This window comes from Microtus ochrogaster, linkage group LG4, assembly GCF_000317375.1.
Source record: "Microtus ochrogaster isolate Prairie Vole_2 linkage group LG4, MicOch1.0, whole genome shotgun sequence".
Lineage (NCBI taxonomy): Eukaryota > Metazoa > Chordata > Mammalia > Rodentia > Cricetidae > Microtus > Microtus ochrogaster.
The window spans coordinates 63818901-63829635 of NC_022030.1; the positions used below are offsets into that span (position 1 = coordinate 63818901).

The 10735-nt window shown below is 39.4% G+C and overlaps 1 pseudogene; it reads right to left on the reverse strand.

The window, feature by feature from the left end:
- Positions 1 to 5774: 5774 nt before the first annotated feature.
- Positions 5775 to 6790, reverse strand: LOC101992230 (annotated as a pseudogene).
- Between the last annotated feature and the right edge of the window lie 3945 nt (positions 6791 to 10735).

Consider the following 10735-nt stretch of genomic DNA (forward strand, 5'->3'; position numbering starts at 1 on the left):
GAAACTGCCTTGGCCTTTGATAGGCCAGCCCTTAGGTGGGTGGAGTAGACTGAACAGAATTCTGGGAGGAAGAAAGCAGAGTCAGGCAGATGCCATGATCCTCCTACCCGAGACAGACGTAGGTTAGGATCTTTCTCGGTAAGCCACCATCTCATGGTGCTACACACCTTACTAGAAATGGGTTAATCAAGATGTGAGAGTTAGCCAGTTAGAACTAGAGCTAATGGACCAGGCAGTGTTTAAATGAATACAATTTGTGTGTTGTTATTTCGGGTGTAAAGCTGGCCGTGTGGGAGCTAGGCAGGATGAAAAGCAGGCCTGCTCATCTCATCACTACAGATGGTGCCCAATGTGGTCTACAATTGGCACTCCAATGTGATGGACTAAATTCACTTAAAAACCTGATAGGGCTTTAAAAAATGGAGAGAGCATTTAACACAGCTTTTTGCTGTTTGCCAGCATGTGCCATAGAGAGATTTCCTGTTTCAGCAATAGTGGCAACAAAAAAGCGGCGTCATTTTAAAACACTGCTCCCTGGAACTGTACTGTCAGTGCAAACTCTGGCTTTAGCATTTCAATGGCTTTTATGGAACTGGATGTTTGTGTTCCCACTCAGGATTAGAAAAAAAGCATTCTGAGACGATGGCAATGGCTCAGCGCTCCCAGTCTGCACCTGGGCAGATGGCAGGATCAGGCTTAGGCTGGTGGGAGAGCATGGCAGATTTCTGCTGCCATACAGAGAGATGTTTCCAGGCTACACAGTGCTCTGCTTGTCAGATTTGGCTGTAACTTGGATGAAAAGAGTTTCTGTGCTGCATGCTCAGTCTCAGAGTTAAAGTGCCGAGTGCGGCTCCTACATGGTGGCCCCATTGCTAGTAGAAAATGTTACATCCTCCATTTCGAAATTGGAGCGAGGTGGAGCCAACATCCAGAACAGCCATCTGCTCTACAGCTCAGAGGCATAACTGATTCAGTCACAAGCGGCTCCACCATGTTGGATTTTGTATAGCAAGACCGCAGTACCTGTTTTTGACCTAGGAATGTCACAGCTTAGATTCTTAAGTGCTTAGCGATTTTAAGGGGCAAATCAAAAGTGCTCCTGGACAGTAAAAAAATTACAGATTCACAATAGGTCAGATTCAGATATTAAAGACCTCTAAATGGGTCACAATGTTGAATGAGTGTACATAGGCTTGGGAGAGAGAATAAAAAGAATATAGAGAATAAAGTTAATGTCTTAAAAAAGGGTAAGGTCTTTAAAGAAAGAGAGCACAGGTAGTTATAGATTAAAAGAAATAAAGAAAAATAAGCCATGAAAAAATGAAAAATTTTCAGAGAGTCTGGATTCTGTGTATTACTGTGTTTTCTTTATAATTTTCGACTGTGAAGGAGCTAAATACAGAGAGACATTTCATTATATGGGCTGCTAAGCTGATATACCTGCATATATGTTCTAAAGGTATCTTGACTTCCGAATTTGGATCTAAGGTTATGATGCTTTGGAAAAGTTCTTCCTTTGTTTTCACAGGGGATGAGACCCTGTGGATTGCTTCTGTCCCAATATGGTATGATAGACCACACCCTCCTGAAAGGTTGCTATGAACACCTATAAAATTACTTCACTCAACTGCTGACTGAAAAAAAATAGCACACAGGTTATACTATAAAATGCCTGATTAACAGCACCACTATATAGCAGGAAGAAGTTTGGAGAAAAATACCCACTTCCATATTCCCAGATATTCTTTATAAATGTTCTTTTACATTTCAAAGGGGATATGATATAGATATGAATAATTTTCATTGGTATGGATTTTAAGGTCAATTTTCTTATACGTATATGTATTTCTGATACTGATTAAGGTATTGTGATTGTGTAGTTCATTTAAAAATGTAATGTATAATTAGGAAATATAGGTTGTTAATGGATAATCATAAATAATAGTCAAGCTTGTAGTCAAGTTAGTTAGATTTTCTAGATATATAGAATAGATTTCAGTTAGATAGACATTCTTCATATCTTTAAAATGTTTTAATGTTTTAATAACTTAGGGATTTTCATGACAATAGATATGTCTGTTCCTGTTACCACCAGCTACTTCAAGAGGAAGATGGGTGTCGATGAGGCTCCTTATGGAGTTGGTTAGCCATTTGGGCAAGAAACTACTCTTGCCTGGACTGATGTATAAACTGGACACAAAGAACCCACAGAAAGAGGACTGCTGAACTTGCCTAAGGGTGAGATGGTCTTTTGGGGTTCCTGATTCATGAAAGAGTCTGCAAGACATTCCGCAGGACACAAAAGAAAGTAACTGAACTGTCTTTGGAATTTCCTGATTCATGGAAATGTCTGCTGGATACTATGGGCCTGTAAGCCAAAGATGAATGCCCCAATGATACAGTAAAACTTTGGGTGACTGTCCAGGCAGCGAGATGTCTCTGTGATTTGTAGAGTTTTGGAAGTTGCTTATTTCCAGTTTACATAGGTAATATTATATCCTTCTAAAGTCTTTGATGGTGTTGAAATAAATAGACAGTTATAGTTTTCCATTATTATGGTAAAAGATAAAATAGATATAAATATTGTAACTGTAATTTTTGGTGATAACTGTTTTGTTATATGTAATTTTACTAGGTTAAAGTGAAAGCCTTTCTTTTTTGTTTAAAGAAAAACAGGGGAAATGATGTAGGAAAGTCATCTATCTATGTGTTACTTTCATTGGTTAATAAAGAAACTGCCTTGGCCTTTGATATGCCAGCCCTTAGGTGGGTGGAGTAGATAGAACAGAATTCTGGGAGGAGAAAGCAGAGTCACGCAGATGCCATGATTCCCCCACCCTAGACAGACGTAGGTTAGGATCTTTCCCAGTAAGCCACCACCTCATGGTGCTACATAGATCATTAAAAATGGGTTATTCAGCCAGGCGGTGGTGGCACACACCCAGCACTCGGGAGGCAGAGGCAGGCGGACTTCTGTGAGTTTGAGGCCAGCCTAGCCTACAAGAGCTAGTTCCAGGACAGGAACCAAAAACTACGGAGAAACCCTGTCTCAAAAATATCCAAAAAAAAAGAAATGTATTATTCAAGATGTGCAAATTAGACAATAAGAGACTAGAACTAATGGGCCAGGCAGTATTTAAATGAATACAATTTAGTGTGGTTATTTTAGGTGTAAAGCTAGCCGTGAGGGAACCAGGTGGGATGAAAAGCAGCCCGCTCCCTTATTGCAACACCCATGTAGATTAGATCTATGTATGTCTCTCATAGAGTCCTCGTTGTCTAGGTTCTCTGGGATTGTGATTTGTAGGCTGCTTTTCTTTGCTTTATGTTTAAAAGCCACTTATGGGTGAGTACATGTGATAATTGTCTTTCTGTTTCTGGGTTACCTCACTCAAAATGATGTTTTCTAGCTCCATCCATTTTAATGCAAAATTCAAGATGTCATTATTTTTTTCTGCTGTATAGTACTCCATTGTGTAAATGTACCACATTTTCCATATCCATTTTTTGGTGGAAGGACATTTAGGTTGTTTCCAGGTTCTGGCTATGACAAACAATGCTGCTAGTGGGAACAAAAGCTGGTACAGCCCCTTTGGATGTCAGTGTGGTGTTTTCTCAGAAAATTAGGAAACAAGCTTCCTCATGACCCAGTAAAACCACTTTTTGGGTATGTCTCCAAAGGATACTCAATAATGCCACAAGGACATGTGCTCAACTATGTTTGTAGCAGTATACCACTGTTGAGCATATACCCAATGATACCTTATTGTACCACAGGGACATTTCCTCAGTACACCAGGTTCATTGTTGTTCTATTTACCAGAGTTTAAGTAAAAAAACTAGATGTCCCTAAACAAAAGACCGGTTAAGGAAAATGTAATACATTTACATAATGGAGCATTACTCAGCACTTTAAAAATATTTTACAAAGATGTTTGTAGGCACATGTATAGAATCATTATGAGTGAGGTACCTCAGATCATTTGAGAAATATGATATGTATTGACTTCAATTGGATATTGCCATCATAGAAATGATAACCAAGCTGCGATCTGTAAACCCAGAGAGGTTAGAGAGGAGAGGAGTAGGCAGGACACATTTAGAGACGGAAATAATAAACATTTTATGAGTGAGGTGGAGCACGCAAAAAGACACAGGGGTTTCATGGGGAAGAAGAGGGCAGAGGGATGTGAGTGGCCATGAGAGGAGAGACAACTAGAATTGAAAAACATTTGAGTGGCAGTATGGAAACCTAGTGCGGGACACTGGAAACTTCCTGAAATCAATATATGAAGGCAATCCTGAAGAGGTCTACAAATGGTGGGGGACAGGGAACTGCTAATGTCCATATATTGTCACCAAACTAAGCTTTCTTCTTGGGAATGCTATTCACCCAATTCAGTTGTTGGTCATTCCAAGGGGTCCCGTGGAAATTCCCAAACAACCCAGGCTGTCAGCAAAAAATAGGTTGCTCTCCACAAACTGACAACAAGACCCCATTGCTGAAGAAAACATCTACAACTCACTAACTCAATGAACATGAACAGTTGAGCTGGTGCCTACATCGAAACTTCACCCTCCTTTTCTATTATCTATGACATGAAAATATACTCTGCAGGCTACCAAAAGAGAAAAGGAAACACCAACCCAACCACAAAACCTTTCACTTATAATCAATCCATCTTGCCTACAAAATATGATACGGTAATAGAGGCACACACCTTATGGGAGTAACCATGACTCATAATGATGTCCTGCTGGACTCATGGATCCAGTGCCTTTGTCAGCCATCATGAGAGATGTAACAACCGGGAGAGAAAGCAGAGCCCCACAACAAGACACTACACAGAGAGACCTTAGAACACACAGCTCTCAGTGAGATGTCTCCATCCAATCCCTCCAGTCAGAGCTCAGGGAACCTCATGGAAGAGAGGCAGAAGGAGTCGGGGAGAAAGAAGGATGGAGGACCCCCAGAGAACACGGCCTGCTAAATCACTCAGCAAAGCTCTTGTGAACTGACGAGGCTGAAGCAGTCTGCACAGGGCCTGCATGGACCTGCCCCAGGCCCCCTGGACAGACACCATACCTTCCTGTTCAGTACTTTCATGGGACTCCTGAAGGTGGTAACAAGATCATCTGATTCTTGTGACTTTTCTTCATGATCTTATACTTCTGTTTACTTGTCTTGTTCAATTTTGATGTTTGGGTTTTATTTTTATTTTATTATATTTTATTTTATTTTATTTGAAAATAATTCACCTACCTTGCATCCTACATATCATATCACTAATTTTTGAATACAGAAAAACTGCATGTGGAATACTATAGAGTGCAGCTGACAAACTTGAGAGCTGCTTTATAGGATAATGTATTTCTTAAACATCTCCAAAAGCCTTAACATATAGCTTCATTATTTATTGTTGCCTTCTTAATTTATTTTTCTGCGTCAGCATACAAAGTGTTTGGTGTCATTTGGCAATTTTCAAACAAACTGTATTTTACTCCTGATAATTCCATTCTCCTGCTACCCAGCCTTCCCCTCCATATGTCCTCTTCCTACTGCTGAACATTCTCCTTTCTGTTTTCATGTGGCATGTCTATCATTTCTGAAATTGTTTCTCCTCAAACTAGTTTCTTTGTCCCATTCCTTTTCCAATTTCATGACCCCAAACACAAATAGAAGGCATACATATATTCTTAAAATTAGACTGTATCCTGAAATGTATATGCAAATATGTCACAGGTATGCACATCTAATCAATAGGGCACCTATGAAGAATTTCTTCTTAATTAGTAAATGGCACAAAACAATTCTCTACCCAGGAAGAAATTCCTAATGCAGTGAAGCAAGAGTCAAATCACAGCTGAGTAAAGAATTTCCTTTTCATTGCCTGAAACCAGGCCCCTCTTCATGTGCTAAAGACAGACAACATACCTTGGAAAGCAGCTTTCCTTGCTGGCAGTTGAGCCCACCAATGAACACCATGTTTGGCATCACAGGTTTGGGGAAATCTAACACAAAGTCGGTGCGTAACAACCAAATAGCCGCCTGGGAGAAGAGGTCTTCCAGAGTCACGGGGGTATGCAGAACTTCAGAGGCAATATCTGTAGCACTTTTAAACAAGTAGTGGCAAAATGCACGCTCTTCCATGTAAAAAACAAAGTTCGACACTCTCTCCTTGAAAGTCATGGTGTCTGAAAGTTTTGAGAAAAGTCTAGGAACATAAGACAGTGGACTGGGACACTGGGTGCCCTCTTCAAGATAGTGGCAATAGAAATATCTTGTAAATATCACTGAAGGGACCGACAAATACTTGGCAAGAGTTAAGCCACAGAGCTCAAAAGGATCCAGAAACACAGCATCGAAAGAACTCTGCTTCAAGTACTCCACTAACTTCTTGTCATTAAACAAACTTCTACAGTGGGAAAACATTAATTTAGAAAAAACTTTGGCTGAGCCTGTCATTAAGGAAAGTACACTTTGTTCTGGAGTTTTCCACTGAGTGTGAGAAAAATACTTAAACTTCTGGTCCAGATCCTCCAGAGTGTGAGAAGTTGAGTACGTCTTCACTGTAAAATTCACGGATCTTCCCATTTGCCAACTCACCTCTGGCATGACTGCCACCACCTCATGCCCTCTGTGGATGAGCTTCTCCACAACCAACTGCATGGTGAACCAGTGGCTCCCATCCATGGGCACCACCAGCAGCCTGCCTGCCTGGGCAAAGCCAGAGGCCAGCAGAAGACACACACAGAGAGGAAGGGAGAATGGGAAATCTGCAGGAGCCATGAGAGAAGCTCAGCCTGAGGCAATCCAGCTGCTGAGACTTTCTGCTCTTCTAATAGAGCTGGTTTAGTACAGGCACAAGATATCCTTCACTGGATACATAGATTTCTAGGTTTACAAGGGAAGTTAAATTTAGTGCTAATGATTTACTCAAAAGAGCAATCATTAATGAGCTACATTGGGTAAAGCAACTACTTGGTGCTTTCGAGGTTAAAACAAAAGTTCATGATTTTGTCCTGGGAAGATCATGTTCTCTATTGCAAACCCAGTTATGAAAAAATTATGAAATAATATGCTTAGATTTTTAAATTCAAAAAATTAAGAAGCTGTTTATGATGATCATCTAATTCCATCACATGCTAATTTGGTCTTTATAAGAAGTGAAACTAAAAGGGATGGACAGTGAGAGTCGCCAAGAAGAGGTAGATAGGGAATCCCAGAAGTCAGAGAAAACCTGGTCCTTTCCTAAAGGGCACATTATGGTACATAGGACAGGTCAGGATCAAATCATCTCTGTATTGCTGCGTGGTTCCATGGATCTGAGAGTGCAGGAGTCTTGACTGACAGGACTGAGCTTTGGAACTCTGCCCTGCTGTAGGACTCCAGTAAACCAACAACACAGCCATTGTCCCTGTCGAAACGGAAACATTGGCTGTGTTAGATCAGTTTCTGTTATTTCTAGTGCCCTTCCTAAGACAGGATGACTTTCTTCCTGAGCTTGGCTTTCCGACAGACATCTGGATGGATGACAGAGATGAAGAGCTGAACCTCTGAAAGCTGTTGCCTCCAATGCTGATGCTCAGACTAAGTTACTTCAGGCACAATGGCCAGGGCTCTGCTTTCCTAGGAACAAAGGAATCAGAATTTAGGACTTCTTCCTTTCCCCACAGCTCCAGGAGGGGCTGATGTTGGGCTTGGTCATTGGGCTGAAAACTGAGTCAGGACTTAATGACAGCATATCCATTGTTTTTTTTTAACTTTTTTTTAAATTGATTATATTGAGCTATGCATTTTTCTCTGTTCCCCTCCCTTTTCTCCCCTTTCCTTCTACCCTCTCCCATGATCTCCATGTTCCCAATTTACTCTGGAATTCTTGTCTTTTTCTACTTCCCATGTAAATTAGATCCATGTATGTTTTTCTTAGGGTACTCGTTATTTTCTAGGTTCTCCAGGATTGTGATTTGTAGGCTGCTTTTCTTTGCTGTATGTCTAAATTCCACTTATGAATGAGTACAAATGATATTTATTTTTCTGGTTCTCGGTTACCTCACTCAATATGATATTTTCTTGATCCATCCATTTGCATGATGATCTCAAGATATCATTTTTCTGCTGTAGAGTTGTAGAAGGAGCTGCGGGCTGTTTCCCACCACCCAGCTCCCGCACAGTTAGCTTTACCCAAAATAATTACATGGAAACTGTATTCTTTTAAACAGTGATTGGCCCATTAGCTCTAGTCTCTTACTGGCTGACTCTCACATCTTGATTAACCCATTTCTAATAAAGTATGTAGCACCATGAGGCAGTGGCTTACTGGGAAGGATCTTAACTTGCGTCCATCTTGGAGAGGAGAGCCATAGCGTCTGTCTCATTGCCTTCTTCCCAGCATTCTGCTCTGTTTACTCTGCTTATCTAAATTCTGTCCTATCAGGCCAAGCAGTTTTCTTTATTAATTAACCAGTGAAAGCAACAGATAGCTAGAAGACACTCCCACATCATATAGTACTCCGTTGTGTAAATGTACCCCATTTTCCTTATCCATTCTTCAGTCGAGGGACATTTAGGTTGCTTCCAGGTTATGGCTATGACAAACAATGCTGCTAGAACATAGTTGAGTACATGTCCTTGTGGTATTATTAAGCATCCTTGGGTATATACCCAAAAGTAATTTTTCTAAGTCTTGATGAAGGTTATTTTCTAATTTTCTGAGAAATCGCTATACTGATATCCAAAGTGGATATGTCAGTTTGCACTCCCACCAGCAATGCAGGAGTGTTCCTCTTACCCCACAACCTCTCCATCATAAGTTGTCATCAGTGTTTTCAATCTTGACCATTCTTACAGGTGTGAGATGGAATCTCTGTGTTGTTTTGATTTGCATTTTACTGATGGCTAAGGATGTTGAGCATTTCCTTAAGTGTCTTTCAGCCATTTTAGATTCCTCTGTTGAGAGTTCTCTTTTTAGGTCTGTACTCTGTTTTTTTTTTTTTTTTACTGGATTATTTGTTCTTTTGATGACCAATATCTTGAGTTCCTTGTATAATTTTGAGATCAGTCCTCTTCGGATGTGGGGTTGGTGAACGTCTTTTCCCATTCTGTAGCTGCCGTTTTGTCTTGTTGACCATGTTCTTTGCTTTGCAGCAGCTTTTCAGTTTCAGAAGGTCCCATTGATTAATTGTTTCTCTCAATGTCTGTGCTACTGGGGTTCTATTTAGGAAGTGGTCTCCTGTGCCAATGATTTCAAGCATACTTCCCAATTTGTTTTCTATGAGGTTCAATGTGGTTTGCTTTATGGTGAGGTGTTTGATCCATTTGGACTTGTATTTTGTGCATGATGATAGGTATGGGTCTATTTTCATTCTTCTTCATGTTGATATCAAGTTATGTTGGCACCATTTGTTAAATATGCTTTCTTTTTTTCCATTTCACATTTTTTTTGCTTCTTTGTCAAAAATAGGTATGTTGATTAATATCTGAATCTTCTATTCAATTCTTTTGGTCCTCCTGTCTGCTTTTATGCCAATACCAGGCTATTTTCCATACTGTAGCTCTGTAGTAGAGTTTGAAGTCAGGGATTGTGATGCCTCCAGAAGACCCTTTAGTATACAGGATTGTTTTATTTTGTTTCGTTTTTGCCCTTTCATATGAAGTTGAGGACTGTTCCTTGGAGGTCTGTAAAGAATTTTGCTGGAATTTTGAAGGACATTGCATTGAAACTGTAGATTGCTTTTGGTAAAACTGTCATTTTTGATATGTTAATCCTTCCTCCTCAAGAGCATGGGATATCTTTCTATTTTCTGGTGTTGTCTTTAATTTTTTTCTTCAAATATTTAAAGTTCTTGTTATGTAGGTCTTCCACTTTTTTGGTTAGAGTGACTCTGAGATATTTTATGTTATTTGTAGCTATTGTGAAAGGTGATTTTTTTAAAATTTCTTCTACAACCCATTTATTATCTTTGTAAAGGAAGACTACTGATTTTTTCGAGTTAATCTTGTATCCTGCTACATTACTGAAAGTGTTTATGAGTTGCAGAAACTTTTTGGTAGAGTTTTGGGGGTCACTTATGTAAACTATTATATCACTATCAGCAAATAGGGAGAGTTTGACTTCTTTTCTGACTTGTATTTGTATAATAGATAAGTTAGTGTGAACTTATTCACAACAACAACAATAATAATAATAGGCAATAGAGTAAATATTTGTGAGCTATTATTTATGGATAATTGACATTGGTATAGTTTTGTATATAGATACAAGTTCAAGTTATATTTGTTATTTCTGTTTGCAATATTTGTACACCCATGCAAAGTTATTTTGTGAGATTGTACTCATGCATGTTTCTACCTTTTTTAAAGACATTTTGTATATTGGTACAATTTTAAGATATATTTTCATATTACAATACATAGTCTTACCTCTGATCAAGATACTTATACATCGTTTACATTTTGAGGTCATTTTCCTCATTTACTGCACAGATGTTTACAGATTATTTAGTATTCTGATATAAAGTCACAGTCTTTTAGTTATACAGGTACTAAGTATTATATTATAGTTATTCATATTTGCTATACATAGATGCTGGGAGCCGATTTGAATAGCTGCCATTACAAGATGGCATTTGGCCCCAGCCTCCCTTCATAGATAACTCCATATTAGGGTTGCAGTTCTTCCACTGGAAAACAGGGTGAGTTGTTGTGATCTAGCTGCCCACACTTCCCCTGACC